Genomic DNA, 22,498 nt, shown 5'->3' on the forward strand with positions numbered 1-22,498 from the left:
TCATTGCTGATTATATTCTGTTCTGTTTGAGTACCTGTTGGGTGGATATTTTCTTAGAGCCCAAATCTGCAAACACTCCATGTCTGTCTTGTTTGCTAATAGGAGCAGTGTCACACCAACCGTCTAAACATTACCTGGCAGATTAATACGGAAGAGGATAGCTCATGATGTAACTTGTATTTTATCACATCTGCTGTGGAAAAACAAATGATTAATTTCATTCTAGATTATTCCCTTCCCTGCCACGTTCCTCAAGGAAGTAGAAAAATCATTAGCAACAAAATAAAATCTGTGCAGCAGAACAAACTTCCCGTGGTGATCGACATGGGGATGAAGCAGCTGAGATTTTGGAACAGGCTGTTTTAGGAACTGATCCTGCCACAAACTCCCCATTGAGGCAGTAATATCCATTTAATAGCGCATCACGTTGCGATCCATATTCCCCATTCTCATCAGTGCACAGCGTAATCTATCAAAGGGACATCACTGTCCCTGTAACTTTGTTAGGCAAGCTTTTTTGGTTTTTAATCTATTTATAAGTGCACATCATGTTGTGTTGCTTGTGGGTGATGTCACAATGATACTCGACTTCCAGAACAGAGCGATTAAAATTCCCCACCCAAAAAGGTGTTGATGCTCTTGTAATTATTAGCTCCTGACTGGAGTCTAGCCAACATATGTATCCTAACCTCCAACTGTCCTGCTTTGCAAACAAAAAACTTTGCTTTGCCAAACAGTTTTTTTGTATTACATACTTCATATCAATTTCTTTTTACATATAAATGATAAGCGCCTGATTTATTTGCAAAGTTACAATCATAATGGGCTGGATCTTGCTGGAGCGTGGCACCTCGCGACAAGCTCCGTTAGGTCGATTTATTTCTGAATCCATCGGCTCATAATTTTTCTGTGTCGCAACTTGCTGGAAGTGCAAGCTGATAATGGCGTAGCAAAGTGAAACGGGGCATCTGGGACCTTGGTGAATGATGGGACCAACAGTATATTTCTTTAACCAAGATTCAAGGATTGATAAAGAAACAGGAAAGAAGTAGGGCTAGTTAGAGTCAAATCAGGTACAGAGAGGGAAAGGAAGGTTGGATTGAGACAGAGAGAAAAAAAGAGACTGAAAGGAGAAGTAAGAAACAAATGTAATATTTGTCATTTTAAAAATCTCTAAGAACAATTCACTGCCTGCCAGAATGAGACTCCACGGTTTAAATTATTCACTTTGTGAGCCAGAGAGGTTGATTGGTATTGTGTTAATAATTATCACATTAAAAAGGTACTTGCACTGCGAATTACCAGACTTTACTTTCTGCAGCAAGTTTAATGAGCAATGAAACTTATCAACTTAATCTAATATTATTTAACTACTGAACTTCCAGCCCAGAGTAATGTCTTGGAGCCACAATTAATTAATGAATAGTCCATGTAATATTTTATTCTTCACATTATATTCAAGCTTGTTTGTGAGGGATATTTTCTTTTCTTTCATCTGGGTGATTTCAGGAAATGGAACTCAATTTATTGTATATATTTCATAATGATGAATATAACAATTCCTGGCTGTCAAATATAATGTAAATATAAGATAGTCATCAATAAATCCAATAAGGAATTCAGGATAAACTTCTTTTCCCAAAGAGTGGTTAGAATGTGGAACTCGCTACCATAGGGCGCAGTTGAGGCGAATAGCAGAGATGCATTTAAGGAGAAGCTGGATAAGCACATGCGGGAGAAAGGAATAGAAGGATATGTGATAAGGTGAGATGAAGTAGGTGGGCTGCCGTAAAATTCTGTGTAACTGCAAACTATTTCTCAGTGTACTTTCATCAATGACTTTGCTTTTCAGTTTTACTCTCAAAATATATTTTTGCATTTGCCGGGCTCAGCTTTGGAGCTCGGCACTCCATCCATCTCATGGTGAACACACTGTGATCACATGGACACGCCAAGATGAAACATACCAAAAGGTGAAGATCCCCTTGCAGTGCATCTGTTCAGCAGCATCGCTGGCAGTGTCTTTAGTCCTTTTAGGAATCCAGCACTGGGATCTCTATCTGCCAAGCACTTCGTCGTGTTGTTAGGGTTCGATGGAACTGACCTGTAGAGTCCTTCAGTGAGAGTCGTCGTGAATGATTTTCAGGAGTCCATTTACCCCAGAGACACAGAATGTGTTAAAAATGATGACACAGCTGAAAACTATAAGAATTACAAATGTATTTGTTGTTGTACATTATCCAGTATATTTCTTTTATATGTTGAAAGCTAGGAAGAATATCTGCAATTGAATCGTGTATGTTCAGGTGAGGTTCATTACGTGCGCTGAAGCTTCACTCTTGCAGATTACAATGCCGTCTGAACCCACTTCAATTAGATTACAGCCTTGTAATTCACTCCCTCCTGCCATCCATTCTGTCTTTTCTAGAAATACTTCTTGTTAGGGAAACCTAAAAGAATTGGAATTAGATCAGTATGTGAGCAGCAGCTGGATTCAGTTACCCAATCCATCCCTGCGAGCGAGGAGCGGTGTTATTAATGCCGGTGATTCCTCCAGTTTCCCTGTGATAGATTAGACCTTAATGTTTGGCTGCGTGCATGCGAAATGAAGTCTTTCAGGAGATGGCACCAGCCTCATGTTCAGCAGTTCCAGCTGTTTTATTTTTGACGCGCTTCTACACTTTCACTTTTCAATAAGGAAAAATTCGGTCATTTAATCTTTGCTTCCAGATTAACCGTTGTGCATTTTTATTAACAGAAAACTGCACCTCATTAAGGCACACAGCCTTTCTTCCAGCAGCTGTACATTTTTTCAGATGTCGAACCGTGACAAATCTGCCAATTTATTTTCAGTTATTTTGGCTTTCTTAAAGGGATACTGATGGTGGTGAAATATGTTGTTGATTTAGCATGGCAGCTGACTTGACAAAGAGTTTTAATGGAATTTGTTTCAGAGCAGACTCTTCTAAAGAATGAGCCTGGTTTCAAAGTTGCTCAATACAGTGATCTTTGCCCCCTTCAATTTAGAACTGAAAGCAAGCGAGCAAACCAGACGCTCCAGTGGTTTTATTATTTGGGCTTTGAACCTGCAGTTCAAACACAAGAGTTCAGGTCCCAGTCTCACCTGATGCTTGAAATTACAACCTGTCCTCAAGCAATTATAGCCAGGATGTTGCTAGCAGCAGAATGCTCCTGTTGGGTTGGATGCAAACGTTGGTTAGGAACACTCTTGCTTTCCTGCGACTGGCCCCCTTGTCCATGGTCAGTACTTACAACAAAAAGAAAGACTGACTTGTACAGATATATATTTATTTAGCACCATTAACAACCTCAGGACACTCCAAAGTACTTTACAGACAATGAATATTGCAGTGTTCAGGTCCATTCACAATTCCTCAGATAATGAAGCAGTCTGTGCCCATATACAGCAAGACCTGTACAACATCCAGGCTTGGGCTGGAAAGTGGCAAGTAACATTCGCGCCACACAAGTGCCAGGCAATGGCTATCTCCAACAAGAGAGAGTCCAACCATTTTCCCCTGATATTCAATGGCATTATCATCATCTAATCCTCCACCATCAACATCCCAGGGGTCACCATTGACCAGAAAATTAACTAGTCCAGACACATCAATACTGTTGCGACAGTAGCAAGTCAGAGGCTGGATATTCTGGAGCGAGTGATTCACCTTCTGACTCCTAAAAGCATTTCCACCTACAAGGCACATTCACCACCTACAAGGCATAATTCAGGAGTGTGATGGAATACTCACCACTTGCCGAGATGAGTGCAGCTACAACAACACTCAAGAAGCTCGACACTGTCCACTGTCCACTCGACACTTGATCGGCACCTCATCCACCACCTTAGTTATTCATCATCATTATCATAGCTGGTCCCTTGTATCGAGGATGACTTGCTTCCACAGCAAAAAGGGATGAGTTCACAGATGTTTCAATGAAGGACCTAATATTCCAGGTCCCGAACTACATGTTGAAAGGTGGAAGATGCTTGTGGATGGATTTTTTTAACATGTGGTGGCCATTGCACAGCAGCCACCACACGGGCTTGACAGAGCTAGCTCTTGGTCCATTGGCAAGGATTAACCAAGACGATTGGAGACCAGCTGTGCTGCATGGACCAAGTGCACATACATATTGCAATGTAGGCTGACCCGTGCTGCCCCTGGGCCCTCGCCTCTTCTGGGCCTCGAACTCACGCCGCTCCTTTGCCCCGACCTTGCCACTCCTGCTATATTTATAATATACAATTCCAACTTATTAAGTATTCACTTCCTTCCCAGCCAGCTCCTGCCGAGCAGCGTGGGACCATCACCTGGTACCACCCAGAGTGGTAGTTTGTGCACCGCTTCATCGTAGGAGACCTTTACAGTAGCACTGCCGATTACAGGAATCAGTTTGTTAGTGTAAGTTCTTAGTCTCGTGCGAACTGGAGTTAAGACTGACCTTGAGGCCTTGTTGCACCACAACCTTTCAAAAGTCTTTTTGCCCATGATGCACTGGCTCATGCCCATGTCCAGCTCCATTGACACCAGGAGTCCATTTAGTTCAATATTCATCATTATCGGGGGACAATTCGTGGTGAATGTGTGCACCCCATGTATCTCTGCCTCCTCTATCTGAAGCTCTGGTTCGTAGTGATCCTCCGTGGATCTGTCCTCCTCTGCAACATGGTGGTTTGCAGGTTTAACAGGCTTAGCAGCTTGCCTGCACACTGGTTGGAGGTGTCCCATTGTTCCACAGCACTTGCAAATGTATCCTTTGAATCGGCATGAATGGAAGGAGGAGGAACGGCAGTTCGAGCAGCGCGAGTCCGGGGTGTGTGGAGAGGCCGATAAAGGCCCAATGTCGGAGGAGGAGCGGTAGTTCGAGCAGCGCGAGTCCGGGGTGTGTGGAGAGGCCTATAAAGGCCCAACGTCGAAGGAGGAGCGGCAGTTCGAGCAGCACGAGTCTGGGGTGCGTGGAGCGGTATAAAGGCCCAACGTCGGAGGAGGAGCGGTAGTTCGAGCAGCGCGAGTCCTGGGTGTGTGGAGAGGCCGATAAAGGCCCAATGTCGGAGGAGGAGCGGCAGTTCGAGCAGCGCGAGTCCGGGGTGTGTGGAGAGGCCTATAAAGGCCCAATGTCGGAGGAGGAGCGGCAGTTTGAGCAGCGCGAGTCCGGGGTGCGTGGAGCGGTATAAAGGCCCAACGTCGGAGGAGGAGCGGCAGTTCGAGCAGCGCGAGTCCGGGGTGTGTGGAGAGGCCGATAAAGGCCCAATGTCGGAGTAGGAGCGGCAGTTCGAGCAGCGCGAGTCCGGGGTGTGTGGAGAGGCCTATAAAGGCCCAATGTCGGAGGAGGAGCGGCAGTTTGAGCAGCGCGAGTCCGGGGTGCGTGGAGCGGTATAAAGGCCCAACGTCGGAGGAGGAGCGGCAGTTCGAGCAGCGCGAGTCCGGGGTGTGTGGAGAGGCCTATAAAGGCCCAATGTCGGAGGAGGAGTGGCAGTTCGAGCAGCGCGAGTCCGGGGTGTTTGGAGAGGCCTATAAAGGCCCAACATCGGAGGAGGAGTGGCAGTTCGAGCAGCACGAGTCCGGGGTGTGTGGAGAGGCCTATAAAGGCCCAATGTCGGAGGAGGAGCGGCAGTTCGAGCAGCGCGAGTCCGGGGTGCGTGGTGAGGCCGATAAAGGCCCGGCTTGTACAGCTCCAGCCAGGAGAAAAAGCAAAAAAGAAGTAGAAAGAAATCAAAAAGGTAACGTCACAGCCAAAGGGGTAAGTGATTGGCTGGTGATTGGTGAGTAGCTTTTCTTTTTCTTTTTTATATCGGTAAGTAACCTGTTAACAGTGTTGTTGTCGAATTAAGTGTATCTAAAGGTTAAGTCATGGCAGGAGAGCTCGGTCACGTGATATGCTCCTCCTGTACCATGTGGGAACTCAGGGACACTTCCGGTGTCCCTGACGACTACGTGTGCGGGAAGTGTATCCGCCTCCAGCTCCCGACAGACCGCGTTGCGGAATTGGAGCTGAGGGTGGATTCACTCTGGGAGACAGAGGGGAAACAAAATGGAGACAGAAGCAAAAAACAGAAAGGAGATGAGTAAAAGTGAAGGGCAAAGAAATCCAAAGCAAAAAACAAAAAGGGCCACTGTACAGCAAAATTCTAAAGGGTCAAAGTGTAATAAAAAGGCAAGCCTGAAAGCTCTGTGCCTCAATGCGAGGAGTATTCGGAACCCAGGAGAGGGCTCTGAGCTAGTTAGAGTGGGTGAGAGCTCAGATGAACAGAACCCCAAGAAAGAATGCAAAAGGCAGGAGGCAACAGAGCAGAGTAGCACTGGTGTAAGTGTAAACCACAAGGTGATAGAAAAGGACAATATGTATGAATATAAAGGGGCTGCAGGAGGGATCAAAACTAAAAATCATGGTTCAAAAACTAGTATTAAAACACTCTACCTAAATGCACACAGCATTCGAAATAAAGTAAATGAGTTGACGGCACAAATCATTACAAATGGGTATGATTTGGTGGCCATTACAGAAACGTGGTTGCAGGGTTGCCAAGACTGCGAATTAAACATACAGGGGTATCTGACAATTCGGAAAGATAGACAAGAAGAGAAAGGAGGTGGGGTAGCTCTGTTAATAAAGGATGATATCAGGGCAGTTGTGAGAGATGATATTGGCTCTAATGAACAAAATGTTGAATCATTGTGGGTGGAAATTAGAGATAGTAAAGGGAAAAAGTCACTGGTGGGCGTAGTTTATAGGCCCCCAAATAATAACTTCATGGTGGGGCGGGCAATAATCAAGAGAATAATGGGGGCATGTGAAAAAGGAACGGCAGTAATCATGGGGGATTTTAACCTACATATCGATTGGTCAAATCAAATCGCACGGGGTAGCCTTGAGGAGGAATTCATAGGATGCATACAGGATTGTTTCTTAGAACAGTATGTTACAGAACCTACAAGGGAGCAAGCTATCTTAGATCTGGTCCTGTGTAATGAGACAGGAATAATAAACAATCTCCGAGTAAAAGATCCTCTCGGAATGAGTGATCACAGTATGGTTGAATTTGTAATACAGATTGAGGGTGAGGAAGTAGTGTCTCAAACGAGCATACTATGCTTAAACAAAGGGAACTACAGTGGGATGAGGGCAGAGTTAGCTAAAGTAGACTGGGAACAAAGACTAAACGGTGGCACAATTGAGGAACAGTGGAGGACTGTTAAGGAGCTCTTTCATAGTGCTCAACAAAAATATATTCCAGTGAAAAAGAAGGGCGGTAAGAGAAGGGATAACCAGCCGTGGATAACCAAGGAAATAAAGGAGAGTATCAAATAAAAAACCAATGCGTATAAGGTGGCCAAGGTTAGTGGGAAACTAAAAGATTGGGAAAATTTTAAACGGCAGCAAAGAATGACTAAGAAAGCAATAAAGAAAGGAAAGATAGATTACGAAAGTAAACTTGCGCAAAACATAAAAACAGATAGTAAAAGCTTTTACCGATATATAAAACGGAAAAGAGTGACCAAAGTAAATGTTGGTCCCTTAGAAGATGAGAAGGGGGATTTAATAATGGGAAATGTGGAAATGGCTGAGACCTTAAACAATTATTTTGCTTCACAGTGGAAGACACAAAAACCATGCCAAAAATTGCTGGTCACGGGAATGTGGGAAGGGAGGACCTTGAGATAATCACTATCACTAGTGGGGTAGTGCTGGACAGGCTAATGGGACTCAAGGTAGACAAGTCCCCTGGTCCTGATGAACTGCATCCCAGGGTATTAAAAGAGATGGCGGAAGTTATAGCAGATGCATTCGTTATAATCTACCAAAATTCCCTGGACTATGGGGAAGTACCATCGGATTGGAAAGCAGCTAATGTAACGCCTCAGTTTAAAAAAGAGGGCAGACAAAAGGCAGGTAACTATAGGCCGGTTAGTTTAACATCTGCAGTGGGGAAAATGCTTGAAGCTATCATTAAGGAAGAAATAGCGGGACATCTAGATAGGAATAGTGCAATCAAGCAGACGCAGCATGGATTCATGAAGGGGAAATCATGTTTAACTAATTTACTGGAATTCTTTGAGGATATAACGAGCATGGTGGATAGAGGTGTTCCGATGGATGTGATGTATTTAGATTTCCAAAAGGCATTCAATAAGGTGCCACACAAAAGGTTACTGCAGAAGATAAAGGTACGCAGAGTCAGAGGAAATGTATTAGCATGGATCGAGAATTGGCTGGCTAACAGAAAGCAGAGAGTCGGGATAAAAGGGTCCTTTTCGGGTTGGAAATCGGTGGTTAGCGGTGTGCCACAGGGATCGGTGCTGGGACCACAACTGTTTACAATATACATAGATGACCTGGAAGAGGGGACAGAGTGTAGTGTAACAAAATTTGCAGATGACACAAAGATTAGTGGGAAAGCGGGTTGTGTAGAGGACACAGAGAGGCTGCAAAGAGATTTAGATAGGTTAAGCGAATGGGCTAAGGTTTGGCAGATGGAATACAATGTCGGAAAATGTGAGGTCATCCACCTTGAGGAAAAAAAACAGTAAAAGGGAATATTATTTGAATGGAGAGAAATTACAACATGCTGCAGTGCAGAGGGACCTGGGGGTCCTTGTGCATGAATCCCCCAAAAAGTTAGTTTGCAGGTGCAGCAGGTAATCAAGAAGGCGAATGTAATGTTGGCCTTCATTGCGAGAGGGATGGAGTACAAAAGCAGGGAGGTCCTGCTGCAACTGTACAGGGTATTGGTGAGGCCGCACCTGGAGTACTGCGTGCAGTTTTGGTCACCTTACTTAAGGAAGGATATACTAGCTTTGGAGGGGGGTACAGACACGATTCACTAGGCTGATTCCGGAAATGAGGGGGTTACCTTATGATGACAGATTGAGTAGACTGGGTCTTTACTCGTTGGAGTTCAGAAGGATGAGGGGTGATCTTATCGAAACATTTAAAATAATGAAAAGGATAGACAAGATAGAGGCAGAGAGGTTGTTTCCACTGGTAGGGGAGACTAGAACTAGGGGGCACAGCCTCAAAATACGGGGGAGCCAATTTAAAACCGAGTTGAGAAGGAATTTCTTCTCCCAGAGGGTTGTGAATCTGTGGAATTCTCTGCCCAAGGAAGCAGTTGAGGCGAGCTCATTGAATGTATTCAAATCACAGATAGATTTTTAACCAATAAGGGAATTAAGAGTTATGGGGAGCGGGCGGGTAAGTGGAGCTGAGTCCACGGCCAGATCAGCCATGATCTTGTTGAATGGCGGAGCAGGCTCGAGGGGCTAGATGGCCTATTCCTGTTCCTAATTCTTATGTTCTTATATTCTTATGAAACAATGATCACCCCCGCAGCGCCAGCAAGTTGTTAATGGCCTTGCTTTCATCACCCTTGATGGCGGATTCTAATACATCTGCGGACGTGTAGCTGCAGGTATGTGTGACCTGCCCTGTTCGTTACGATTCGAAAACAACATCACTTTGTTCACAGTACTTGTAGCAGCACTTGTGTGCTGAGAGATTTGCTTAGTATTGTCACTGGTGGCAATGAACGCCTGGGCTATCGCTATGGCCTTACTCAAGGTTAGGGGTCTCTACAGTCAAAAGCTTGTGAAGTATGGTTTAGTGGCCAATGCCAAGTACGAAAAAGTCTCTGAGCATGTGCTCCAAATATCCTTCAAATTCGCAATGTCCTGCAAGGCGTCTCAGCTCGGCGACATAACTCGCCACTGCCTGGCCTTCAGACCTTTTGTAGGTGTAGAACCGACACCTCGCCATCAGAAAGCTTTCCTTCGGGTTCAAATGCTCTCGGACCAGTGTGCATAAATCGTCATACGATTTCTCCGTGGGTTTCGCTGGAGTGAGCAGATTCTTCATGAGGCCATACGTTGATGCCCCACAGACAGTGAGGAGGATCGCTCTACGTTTGGCAGTGCTCTCTTCCCCATCTAGCTCGTTGGCCACGAATTATTGGTCGAGTCGCTCCACAAAAGTTTCCCAATCATCTCCCTCTGAAAATTTCTCCACTGTTCTCTGCATCTTTGGGTTCGCTATCCGTATCTCGTCGTCAGTTGTTGTGTATGGAGAAAGAGTCAGACTGAACACTGTGAGCTCAAAATAAAGTGTGACCTTGGTCTTTTATTGCAGGTCTCCAGAGCGCCTCTCCAACCTGTGAAGCCTCTTTATATACTTGTGCTCCCAAGGGTTTATGAGATCCCTTGGGACTCCAGGGGATGAGCCCTCTGGTGGCTGTACAGAGTAAATGCAAGTATGCATATATAACAGGTTCCTCGACATATTGGTCTAGAAAGCCATCCTTAATACACTCCAGGAAATTGCTACCAACTTGGTTAACCCAATCTATATGTAGATTAAAGTCGGCCATGATAACTGCGGTACCTTTATTGCACGCATTCCTAATTTCTTGCTTGATGCCATCCCCAACCTCACTACTACTGTTTGGTGGTCTGTCCACAACTCCTACTTGCATTTTCTGCCCTTTGGTATTCCGCAGCTCTACCCATACATGTTCCACATCATCCAAGCTAATTAGACGCCACGCTGACATTTTGGAGCTCAACACTCCAGCTAATAACCTCGCTTAAGCTCACACAGCTGAACATGCATTCAGCAGCAGAACGGACACCCAACCAGTGCTATTTAAAGCAATCATCATCTTTACAGGTTAGTTGCGATTGTTTTCTACTGGCTGTTCTTAGATTTATAGAAGTGCTTTATGATTTCTAGAGAACATTAAAGTTATTAAAATCTACAGGGAGTGGTGTGGCCAGTGCGGAAGGATTTTGTCCTGGCTTTAAGGATTCTGCACAGACCACTTGCTTCAAGACATGGGTGCAGTAGTAGGCATTCCAATTGGCCAACAGCATGACTGGGAGAATGAGCAGACGCAACATGGAGCAGACAAGCTGTTTTCAGAGGGAGGAGGAGTGGGAGAAGGATTCTCAGCTGGAGGCCATATCCGCCCAGGTGTTCAGGGAGCAAATACTCCTACCTGAACCTCAGCGAGAAACAAGTGTGTCAGATGTATGAGACCATACCTGGAGTATTGTGTACAGTTTTGGTCTCCTTATCGAAGAAAGAATATACTTGCCATAGAGGGAGCGCAACAAAGGTTCACCAAACTGATTCCTGGGATGGTGGGGTGGAGGGGGAGAGATTGGCCTATGAAGAGAGATTGAGCAGACTAGGCCTATATTCTCTGGCGTTTCGAAGAATCAGAAGTGTTCTCATTAAAACATACAAAATACAGGGCTTGACAGGGTAGATGCAGGGAGGATGTTTCCCCTGGCTGGGGAGTTTAGAACCAGGGGTCACAATCTCAGAATAAGGGGTCGGCCATTTAGGACTGAGATGAGGAGAAATATCTTCACTCAGAGGTGAATCTTTGGAATTCTCTACCCCAAAGGGCTGTGGAGGATCAGTCATTGAGTATATTCAAGACAGAGATCGATAGATTTTGGAATATTAAAGGAATGAAGGGATATGGGGATAGTTTTAGAGACATAGAAAATAGATGCAGGAGTAGGCCATTCAGCCCTTTGAGCCTGCACTGCCATTCAATAAGATCATGGCTGATCATTCCCTCAGTACCCCTTTCCTGCTTTCTCTCCATACCCCTTGATCCCCTTAGCCGTAAGGGCCATATCTGACTCCCTCTTGAATATATCTAATGAACTGGCATCAACAACTCTCTGCAGTAGGGAATTCCACAGGTTAACAACTCTCTGAGTGAAGAAGTTTCTCCTCATCTCAGTCCTAAATGGCCTACCCCTTATCCTAAGACTATGTCCCCTGGTTCTGGACTTCCCCAACATTGGGAACATTCTTCCCGCATCTAACCTGTTCAGTCCCGTCAGAATCTTATACGTTTCTACGAGATCCCCTCTCATCCTTCTAAACTCCAGTGAATAAAGGCCCACTTGATCCAGTCTCTCCTCATATGACAGCCCAGTGATACCTGGAATCAGTCTGGTGAACCTTCGCTGCACTCCCTCAGTAGCAAGAACGTCCTTCCTCAGATTAGGAGACCAAAACTGAACACAATATTCCAGGTGAGGCCTCACTAAGGCCCTGTACAACTGCAGTAAGACCTCCCTGCTCCAATACTCAAATCCCCTAGCTTTGAAGGCCAACATGCCAATTGCCACCTTCATCCCCTGCTGTACCTGCATGCCCACTTTGACTGATGAACCATGACACCCAGGTATCATTGCACTTCCCCTTTTCCTAATCTGCCGCCATCCAGATAATATTCTGTCTTCGTGTTTTTGCCCCAAAATGGATAACCTCACATTTATCCACATTGTACTGCATCTGCCACGCATTTGCCCACTCACCTAACTTGCCCAAATCACCCTGCAGCCTCTTAGCGTCCTCCTCACAGCTCACACCACCACCTATTTAGTGTCATCCGCAAATTTGGAGATATTACACTCAATTCCTTCATCTAAATCGTTAATGTATATTGAAGTAATATGGCGTCAAAAACAGATGGTAGAAAGGTAAAAAGCAATAGTGGAAGGCCGAGTTAACGAAGGCAAGAAATAATTCGAAAAGGACAAAGGGTGTTAAATAAACAAGCCTGAAGGCTTTGTGTCTTAATGCAAGGAGTATCCATAATAAGGTGGATGAATTAACTGTGCAAATAAATGTTAACAGATATGATGTAATTAGGATTACAGAGACGTGGCTCCAGGATGATCAGGGCTGGGAACTCAACATCCAAGGGTATTCAACATTCAGGAAGAATAGAATAAAAGGGAAAGGAGGTGGGGTAGCATTGCTGGCTAAAGAGGAGATTAATGCAATAGTTAGGAAGGACATTAGCTTGGATGATGTGGAATCTATATGTGTAGAGCTGCAGAACACCAAAGTGCAAAAAACGTTAGTGGGAGTTGTGTACAGACCTCCAAACAGTAGTAGTGATGTTGGGGAGGGCATCAAACAGGAAATTAGGGATGTATGCAATAAAGGTGCAGCAGTTATCATGGGTGACTTTAATATGCATATAGATTGTGCTAACCAAACTGGAAGCAATACGGTGGAGGAGGATTTCCTGGAGTGCATAAGGGATGGTTTTCTAGACCAATATGTCGAGGAACCAATGAGGTGGGGAGGCCATCTTAGACTGGGTGTTGTGTAATGAGAGAGGATTAATTAGCAATCTCGTTGTGCGAGGCCCCTTGGGGAAGAGTGACCATAATATGGTGGAATTCTACATTAAGATGGAGAATGAAACAGTTAATTCAGAGACCATGGTCCAGAACTTAAAGAAGGGTAACTTTGAAGGTATGAGGCGTGAATTGGCTAGGATAGATTGGCGAATGATACTTAAGGGGTTGACAGTGGATGGGCAATGGCAGACATTTAGAGACCGCATGGATGAACTACAACAATTCGACATCCCTGTCTGGCGTAAAAATAAAGAAGGAATGTGGCTCAACCGTGCCTATCAAGGGAAATGAGGGATAGTATTAAAGCCAAGAAAGTGGCATAAAAATTGGCCAGAAATAGCAGCGAACCTGGGGACTGGGAGAAATTTAGAACTCAGCAGAGGAGGACAAAGGGTTTGATTAGGGCAGGGAAAATATAGTACGAGAGGAAGCTTGCAGGGAACATTAAAACGGACTGCAAAAGCTTCTATCGATATGTAAAGAGAAAAAGGTTAGTAAAGACAAACGTAGGTCCCCTGCAGTCAGAATCAAGGGGAGGCATAACAGGGAACAAAGAAATGGCAGACCAATTGAACAAGAACTTTGGTTCGGTATTCACTGAGGAGGACACAAACAACCTTCCAGATATGAAAGGGGTCAGAGGGTTTAGTAAGAAGGAGGAACTGAGGGAAATCCTTATTAGTCGGAAAATTGATAGGATTGAAGACCGATGCATCCCCAGGGCCTGATAGTCTGCATCCCAGAGTACTTAAGGAGGTGGCCTTGGAAATAGCGGATGCATTGACAGTCATTTTCCAACATTCCATGGACTCTGGATCAGTTCCTATCGAGTGGAGGGTAGCCAATGTAACCCTATTTTTAAAAAAAGGAGGGAGAGAGAAAACAGGGAATTATAGACCGGTCAGCCTGACATCAGTAGTGGGAAAAATGATGGAATCAATTATTAAAGATATCATAGCAGCGCATTTGGAAAGAGGTGACATGATAGGTCCAGGTCGGCATGGATTTGTGAAAGGGAAATCATGCTTGACAAATCTTCTGGAATTTTTTGAGGATGTTTCCAGTAGAGTGGACAAGGGAGAACCAGTTGATGTGTATTTGGACATTCAGAAGGCTTTCGACAAGGTCCCACACAAGAGATTAATGTGCAAAGTTAAAGCACATGGGATTGGGGGTAGTGTGCTGACGTGGACTGAGAACTGGTTGTCAGACAGGAAGCAAAGAGTAGGAGTAAATGGAAACTTTTCAGAATGGCAGGCAGTGACTAGTGGGGTACTGCAAGGTTCTGTGCTGGAGCCCCAGCTGTTTACATTGTACATTAATGATTTAGACGAGGGGATTAAATGTAGTATCTCCAAATTTGTGGATGACACTAAGTTGGGTGGCAGTGTACGCTGCGAGGAGGATGCTATGAGGCTGCAGAGTGACTTGGATAGGTTAGGTAAGTGGGCAAATGCATGGCAGATGAAGTATAATGTGGATAAATGTGAGGTTATCCACTTTGGTGGTAAAAACAGAGAGACAAACTATTATCTGAATGGAGACAGATGAGGAAAAGGGGAGGTGCACCGAGACCTGGGTGTCATGGTACATCAGTCATTGAAGGTTGGCATGCATGTACAGCAGGCGGTTAAGAAAGCAAATGGCATGTTGGCCTTCATAGCGAGGGGATTTGAGTACAGGGGCAGGGAGATGTTACTACAGTTGTACAGGGCCTTGGTGAGGCCACACCTGGAGTATTGTGTACAGTTTTGGTCTCCTAACTTGAGGAAGGACATTCTTGCTATTGAGGGAGTGCAGCGAAGGTTCACCAGACTGATTCCCGGGATGGCGGGACTGACATATCAAGAAAGACTGGATCAACTGGGCTTGTATTCATTGGAGTTCAGAAGAATGAAAGGGGATCTCATAGAAACGTTTAAAATTCTGACGGGTTTAGACAGGTTAGATGCAGGAAGAATATTCCCAATGTTGGGGAAGTCCAGAACCAGGGGTCACAGTCTAAGGATAAGGGGTAAGCCATTTAGGACCGAGATGAGGAGAAACTTCTTCACCCAGAGAGTGGTGAACCTGTGGAATTCTCTACCACAGAAAGTTGTTGAGGCCAATTCACTAAATATATTCAAAAAGGAGTTAGATGTAGTCCTTACTACTAGGGGAATCAAGGGGCATGGCGAGAAAGCAGGAATGGGGTACTGAAGTTGCATGTTCAGCCATGAACTCATTGAATGGCGGTGCAGGCTCGAAGGGCCGAATGACCTACTCCTACACCTATTTCCTGCAACGCCACCCAGCCTCCTTTTCCTTTCTGTCTATCTTTCCTAAATGCTGAAAAGCCTTGGATGTTGAGTTCCCAGCCTTGGTCTCCCTGGAGCCATATCTCCGTGATGCCAATTACATCATACCCGTTAACTACTATCTGCGCAGTTAATTCATCCACCTTATTCCGAATACTCCTCGCATTGAGGCACAGAGCCTTCAGGCTTGTCTTTTCAACACACTTTGCCCCTTTAGAATTTTGCTGTAATGTGGCCCTTTTTGCTTTTTGCCTTAGGTTTCTCTGCCTTCCACTTTTACTATTCTCCTTTCTGTCTTTTGCTTCTGACTCCATTTTTTTTCCCTCTGTCTCCCTGCATAGGTTCCCATCCCCCTGCCACATGAGTTTAACTCCTCCCCAACAGCACTAGCAAACACTCCCCCCAGGACATTGGTTCCGGTCCTGCCCAGGTGCAGACCGTCCGGTTTGTATTGGTCCCACCTCCCCCAGAACCTGTTCCAATAATCCCAGGAATTTGAATCCCTCCCTTGTGCTCCACTGCTGAAGCCACGTATTCATCTGAGCTATCCTGCGATTCTTACTCTGACTAGCACGTGGCACTGGTAGCAATCCTAAGATTACTACTTTTGAGGTCCTACTTTTTAATTTAACTCCTAGCTCCCTAAATTCGTCTCTTCGGACCTTATCCCTTTTTTTTACCTATATCGTTAGTACCTGTATGCACCACGACAACTGGCTGTTCACTATCCCTTTCAGACTGTCCTGCACCCGCTCCGAAACATCCTTGACCCTTGCACCAGGGAGGCAACATACCATCCTGGAGTCTCGGTTGCGGCCGCAGAAGCATCTATCAATTCCCCTTACCATTGAATCCCCTATCACTATCGCTGACCCACTCTTTTTCCTGCCCTCCTGTGCAGCAGAGCCAGCCATGGTGCCATGAACTTGGCTGCTGCTGCTACCCCCCTGATGAGTCATCCCCTCAACAGTACCCAAAGCGGTGTATCTGTTTTGCAGGGGGATGACTGCAGGGGCACTACCTTCCTTGCACTACTCTTCCTGTTGGTCTTCCATTCCCTATCTGGCTGTGTACTCTTTACCTGCGGTAAGACTAACTCGCTAAACGTGCTATTCATGTCACTCTTAGCATTGTGCAAGCTCCAGAGTGAATCCACCTGCAGCAACAGTTCTGCAATGCATTCTGTCAGGAGCTGGAAGTGGATACACTTCCCACGCACGTAGTCGTCAGGGACACCGGAGGCGTCCCTGACTTCTCACATAGTACAGGAGGAGCATAACACGTGTCCGAGCTCTCCTGCCATGACTTAACCCTTAGATACACTTAAATTGGCAACAACAATGATAAATGTTACTTACTGATAGAGAAAAGAAAAAAGAAAAGCTGCTTACCAATCACCAGCCAATCACTTACCCCCTTGGCTGTGACGTCACCTTTCGATTTCCTTCTACTTTTTTGTCTTCTACCTCTGCTGCAGCTGCACCGGTAGGCCTCACCAGTGAACTCCCGACTCTGCCACTCCACCTCCGACGAAGCTGCTCCCCGGACTCCCTGCTGTGCCTTTTGTAGGCCTCACCAGTGAACTCCCGACTCTGCCGCTCCGCCTCCGACGACGCTGCTCCCCGGACCCTCGACCCCTGCTTCTATTTCTTATGTTCTTATACTGGGGGACGAGCATTATCTGTTGACAACATGGCTCATGACTTTGGTGCACAACCCATGCACACGTCGGCAGCATTCATACAACAAAAGCCATGTTGTCACGCAAAATATCATCGAGCATACCATTGGCATGCCGAAGCAACACTGCCAGTCTGGAGGAGCCCTGCAATAATCGGCATAGCAGGTGTCTGGATTTGTGGTGGTCCGCTGTGTGCTGCACAACCTCGCCATCATGAGGGCACAGACCCTGCCACCAGCCACACGCCGACTGCCAGAGGAGGAGGAGGAAGCCGAAAGGAGGTGGCATCCCAGACAGACACTTTCTGGCTGGGCTGTCCATGACTGTCTCATCCGGCTGCGCTACGAGTAAACGCAACCCCAATTCCACATTCACCAACAGTGCCATACCTTCCCTTCCCTCTGTCACTGACCATCGCAGCGACCATCACAGCATCCACCTGGCCACAATGCCAAAATAAAAGCCAACATAAAAAAAACTTTCCAAACCAAATTTATAAATCAAACCATACCATATTGCATAAAAATGTAAACTAATCACCCTTCTGCATTCTCTCAATGCCTGTCTTCTGTGTGCCTTTACTTGTCGAGGTGCTTCAATGAAGCACTGCCCAAGTGGCTGTAGCATGGCTGGTGGAAGACTGCAGACTTTTAGTGAAGGAGACTGCAGATAGCCTTGGAGGATAACCTCGAACAGTTCTACGTCTAGAACGCTCCGCTTCGGACTGCACAATTTCAGCATGGGTGGCAACAGTCTGGGCAGGCTGGCTGACAGCTAACAGTAAGGGCACTAATGGAGTGGCAGGGGTGGGAGGATGAATACTGTCATCCTGAGAGAGGACATTCCATTGGGAAATAAAAACTATGGGAAATGGTTAACTGAAGAAGTTAAGGATAGTATTAGATTAAAAGAAGAGGATTAAAAAAATATTGTTCCTGGGATGTGGGCATCGCTGGCACGGCCAGTATTTATTGCCCATCCCTAATTGCCCTTGAGAAGGTAGTGATGAGTCGCCTTCTTGGACCGCTGCAGTCGTGTTGTGAAGGTACTCCCACAGTACTGTTAGGGAGGGTATTCCACGATTTCGACCCAGCAACGATGAAGGAACGGTAATATATTTCCAAGTCAGGATGGTGTGTAACTTGGAGGGGAACTTGCAGGTGATGGTGTTCCCATGCGCCCTGATGCCCTCGTCCTTCTAGGTGATAGAGGTTGCGTGTTTAGCAGGTGCTGCCGAAGAAGCCTTAACGAGTTGCTTCAGTGCATCTTGCAGATGGTACACACTGCAGCCATAATGTGCCAATGGTGAAGGGAGTGAATGTTTAAGGTGGTGGATGGGGTGCCAATCAAGCAGACTGCTTTGTCCTGGTTGGTGTCGAGCTTCTTGCGTATTGGTGGAGCCGCACTCATCCAGGCAAGAATACCCAGTCTCTGACCTGCTCTTGTTGCCACAGTATTTATGTGCTGGTCCAGTTAAATTTCTGGTCAATGGTGACGCCCAGGATGTTGATGGTGAGGAATTTGGCAATGGTAATGCTGTTGAATTTCAAGGGGTGGTGGTTAGACTTTTGCTTGTTAAGATAGTCATTGCCTGACGCAAATGCTACTTGCCACTAAACAGCCCAAACCTGAATATCTTCTAGTTCTTGCTCCATGCGGCCATAGATTGTTTCACTACCTGCGGAATTACGAATGGAACTGAACACTGCAATCGTCAGCAAACATTCCCACTTCTGACCTTATGATGGAGGGAAGGTCATTGATGAAGCAGCTGAAGATGTTTGGGCCTAGGACATTGCCCTGAGGAACTCCTCCCGCGATGTCATGGGGCTTATAAAGTCACGAAGATTAGGAGTAAGCCTGAAGCTTGGGAGAGCTTTAGAAACCAGCCAAAGATGATCAAATAATTGATAAATAGGGAGAAAATAATATGAGATTAAATTAACTAGAAATATGGAAACAGATGGTAAGAGCTTCTACAAGAGTAGCAAAAGCAAGCATTGATCCTGTCATGCATGTACATTCTGTTTGTAGCCATTGTTGGAGGCCACAGAGCAGCACGTACATGGTGCTGCTCTGGTATAAAAGGCCAGTCATTTTGTGAGTCAGGCACTTTGGGCTGTTAAGATAAACAGTACTCAGTTTGTACCTTTGTTACATACATAACATTTGGCGACGAGAATACAAGAACCTTTGTTTTCAAAATGAGCACGATTGGATTTTTAGAGCGATTCCTGAAGGGAGAAGATTGGGAAGACTTTGTGAGTCATTTGAACGTACTTCGTAGCTAATAAAAAGAAGGAAGTCGGCGATGCAGATCGGCGCCAGACGGTGTTCCTCACTGTGTGCGGTTCAAAGATCTACAGTCTGATAAAGAATCTACTCATGCCTCGTGATCCAACAGAGAAAACATACGAGGAGTTGTGTACATTGGTACAGGAGCACCTCAAGTCAGACGACGGCATCATCATCTCAAGATGCAGGTTTTATACACACGTTTAATTGGAGGGCCAGAGCGTGCCGGAATTTGTTGCCGACTTGAGAAGTCTAGCGGGACCGTGCAAGTTCGGGACAGTGTTGGCAGACATGCTGCGGGACTTCTTCGTTATCGGTATCAACCACGAGGTGATCCTGCGCAAAAAACTTCTGGCGGTGGAAGAGTTGAATTTAAATAGGACCATCCAGATCGCCCAATCATGTATGATGACGGACAGGAGCTTAAAGCAAATATCGGTGAAGAACCAAACCTCGGCAAGTACCGTAAATGCGATTGATTCGCCATTTGGCAGAGTGGCACATGGCAGGGCCTATCCGGCTGTGTTCGCGAATGATTTGCCGTTCGGCAGAGCGGCACATGGCAGGGCCTATCCGGCTGCGTTCGCAAAACCTGTAGCTGCCAAAAGTCCACTAGCAGCACCCTGTTGGCATTGTGGGGGAAATCATCGGCACCAGCAGTGCTGATTTAAGCAATATAGTTGCAAAGGCTGTTTGAGAGTGGGGCATCTCCAGCGCAAGTGTCCACAGATGAGCAAGTGAGCTGCGACACACCACGTGAGGGATGCGAGTCAGACTAGCGTAGATCGGGATACGCAATATGAGATGCCAGAGTAGGAAGTGTATGGACTGTACTCCTTCATAACCAAGAGTAAACCAATTTTGATTAATGTGAAGTTTAACGGGATACCGGTATCGATGGAACTGGACACAGGAGCGAGTCAATCGATCATGAATGAGAGGGCATTTAATAAGCTGTGGGATACTAAGACTGAGAGGCCCAGGCTGAGCCTTGTTAATGCCAAGCTGTGCATGTACACCAAAGAACTGATAAAGGTGGTTGGCAGTGCACAAATTAATGTGTCGTATAACGGTGCGGTTCACGAGTTACCGCTGTGGATTGTTCCAGGCAATGTCCCAACGCTGCTCGGCAGAAGCTGGTTGGAGAAAATCAGATGCGACTGGAACGACATAAAGGCGTTGTCCTCGGAGGAAGATACATGTGCCCAAGTATTGAGCATGTTCCACTCGCTGTTCGAGCCGGGTATCAGCAACTTCACGGGAGCCAAGGTGCAGATCCACGTGGACTCAGATGCAAGACCCGTCCATCATAAAGCTCGGGCAGTGCCATATATGATGAGGGAGAAGGTCGAAATTGAACTGGACAGCGTGAAGGGATCATATCACGCTGTCGATATATCAGCGTGAGATATCACAAAGGTCGAATTTAATGAATGGGCCAGCCCCATTGTTCCTGTGCTGAAAAGTGATGGCACAGTCAGAATCTATGGAGACTACAAGGCTACGATTAACAGGGTTTCAAAACAAGATCAGTAACCGTTACTGAAGGCTGATGACTTGTTTGCGATGCTAGCCCGAGGGAAGTCGTTCAAAAACTTGACTTGACGTCGGCCTATATGACGCAGGAATTGGTTGAGACGTCGAAGAGACTGTTTATCTACCACAGGTGCCCATTTGGAATTCGCTCAACTGCAGCAATATTCCAGAGGAATATGGAAAGTCGACTGAAGTCCGTTCCCAGAACAGTGATGTTCCAAGATGACATCCTGACAGTTTGAAGTTTCCCTGACTCATTGGCTTTTTGTAACACGCAACTAATTTCATATGACGATGCATCACAGGCCAAAACTAAACGTTTACATGGGTCATAATGTACCAGCAGCTTGTTCGAGCAAAGCAGATTGGTGGCTTTCTCGAAAGCTCTGACTTGCAATGCTCTCCACACCAGTTGTTGCCTTTTTTCCAAGGAACATCTGAACAACCTGGAAGAGGTTCTACTGTGTTTGGACAGAATGGGACTCAGACTTAAACGCTCGAAGAGCATCTTCATGGCACCGGAGGTCTAATTCCTCGAGAGGAAAATCGCCGCTGATGACATCAGACCTACTGACGTGAAAACCAAAGCCACCAAGAATGCACCCAAGCTGCAGAACGTGACGGAACTGCGTTTGTTCCTGGGTCTACTCAGCTACTTTTGTAACTTCCTACCTAAAGGTCAAGGTACAGAAGGACGTTAGATCAGTTTACTACAAGCCACGTTCCGTACCATATGCACTCAAGGAGAAAGTTGAGCAAGAACTCAAAAGTCTAGAGACTGAGAACATTATTTGTAATGGGCTACACCCATTGTTGTACCTAAGCCCGATGGTAAGATTGTGTGGTGATTATAAAGTAACCGTAAACCAGGTTCTAGAGGGTAATGTGCCCAATACATTGTCGAATATAGAAGATTTGTTCACAACACTGACGGGTGGTCAGATCTTTTCAAAACTGGATCTTACGAATGCCTACTTACAGCTTGAACCAGATGAGGAGTCTAAGTCATGCTTGACTATAAATACTCATCTCGGCCTGTATCAATTTAATAGGCTACCGTTTGTAATGTCTTCCGCCCCTGCATATTCCAAGGAGTGATGAACCAGATTTTGCAAGGTATTGAAGGGTAGTATGTTACTTGGATGACATACTAATTTCAGCACCAAATAAGCAAATTCATAATAACATATTGAATGAAGTCCTCAAACGGCTAGAGAAGCACAGAGTACATGTGTCTGCTCGTAAGTGTGAATTATTTAAAAACTCAGTGGAGTACTTAGGGTACAGAGCAGACAAAGATGGTTTACATCCAACCATGGGAAAACTGGATGCAATCAGAAATGCACCTACTCCCAGGAATGTCACTGAACTTCGTTCATTCTTGGGTCTTTTGAACTATTATGGGAGGTTCCTACCAAATTTGGCTACAGTATTACATCCACTGAATGAACTATTGAAAAAACAGGTCCATTGGAAATGTTCAAAAGAATGCG

The 22,498-nt window shown here is 45.7% G+C and overlaps 1 protein-coding gene across 4 annotated transcripts in view; it reads left to right on the forward strand.

The window, feature by feature from the left end:
* The window catches only part of LOC139260068 (partitioning defective 3 homolog B-like), a 1,396,127-nt gene that overhangs the window by 747,559 nt on the left and 626,070 nt on the right, over positions 1-22,498 (forward strand). The gene's annotated exons all lie outside the window — the stretch shown is intronic.

This window comes from Pristiophorus japonicus, chromosome 3 (assembly GCF_044704955.1).
Source record: "Pristiophorus japonicus isolate sPriJap1 chromosome 3, sPriJap1.hap1, whole genome shotgun sequence".
Taxonomy (NCBI): Eukaryota; Metazoa; Chordata; class Chondrichthyes; family Pristiophoridae; genus Pristiophorus; species Pristiophorus japonicus.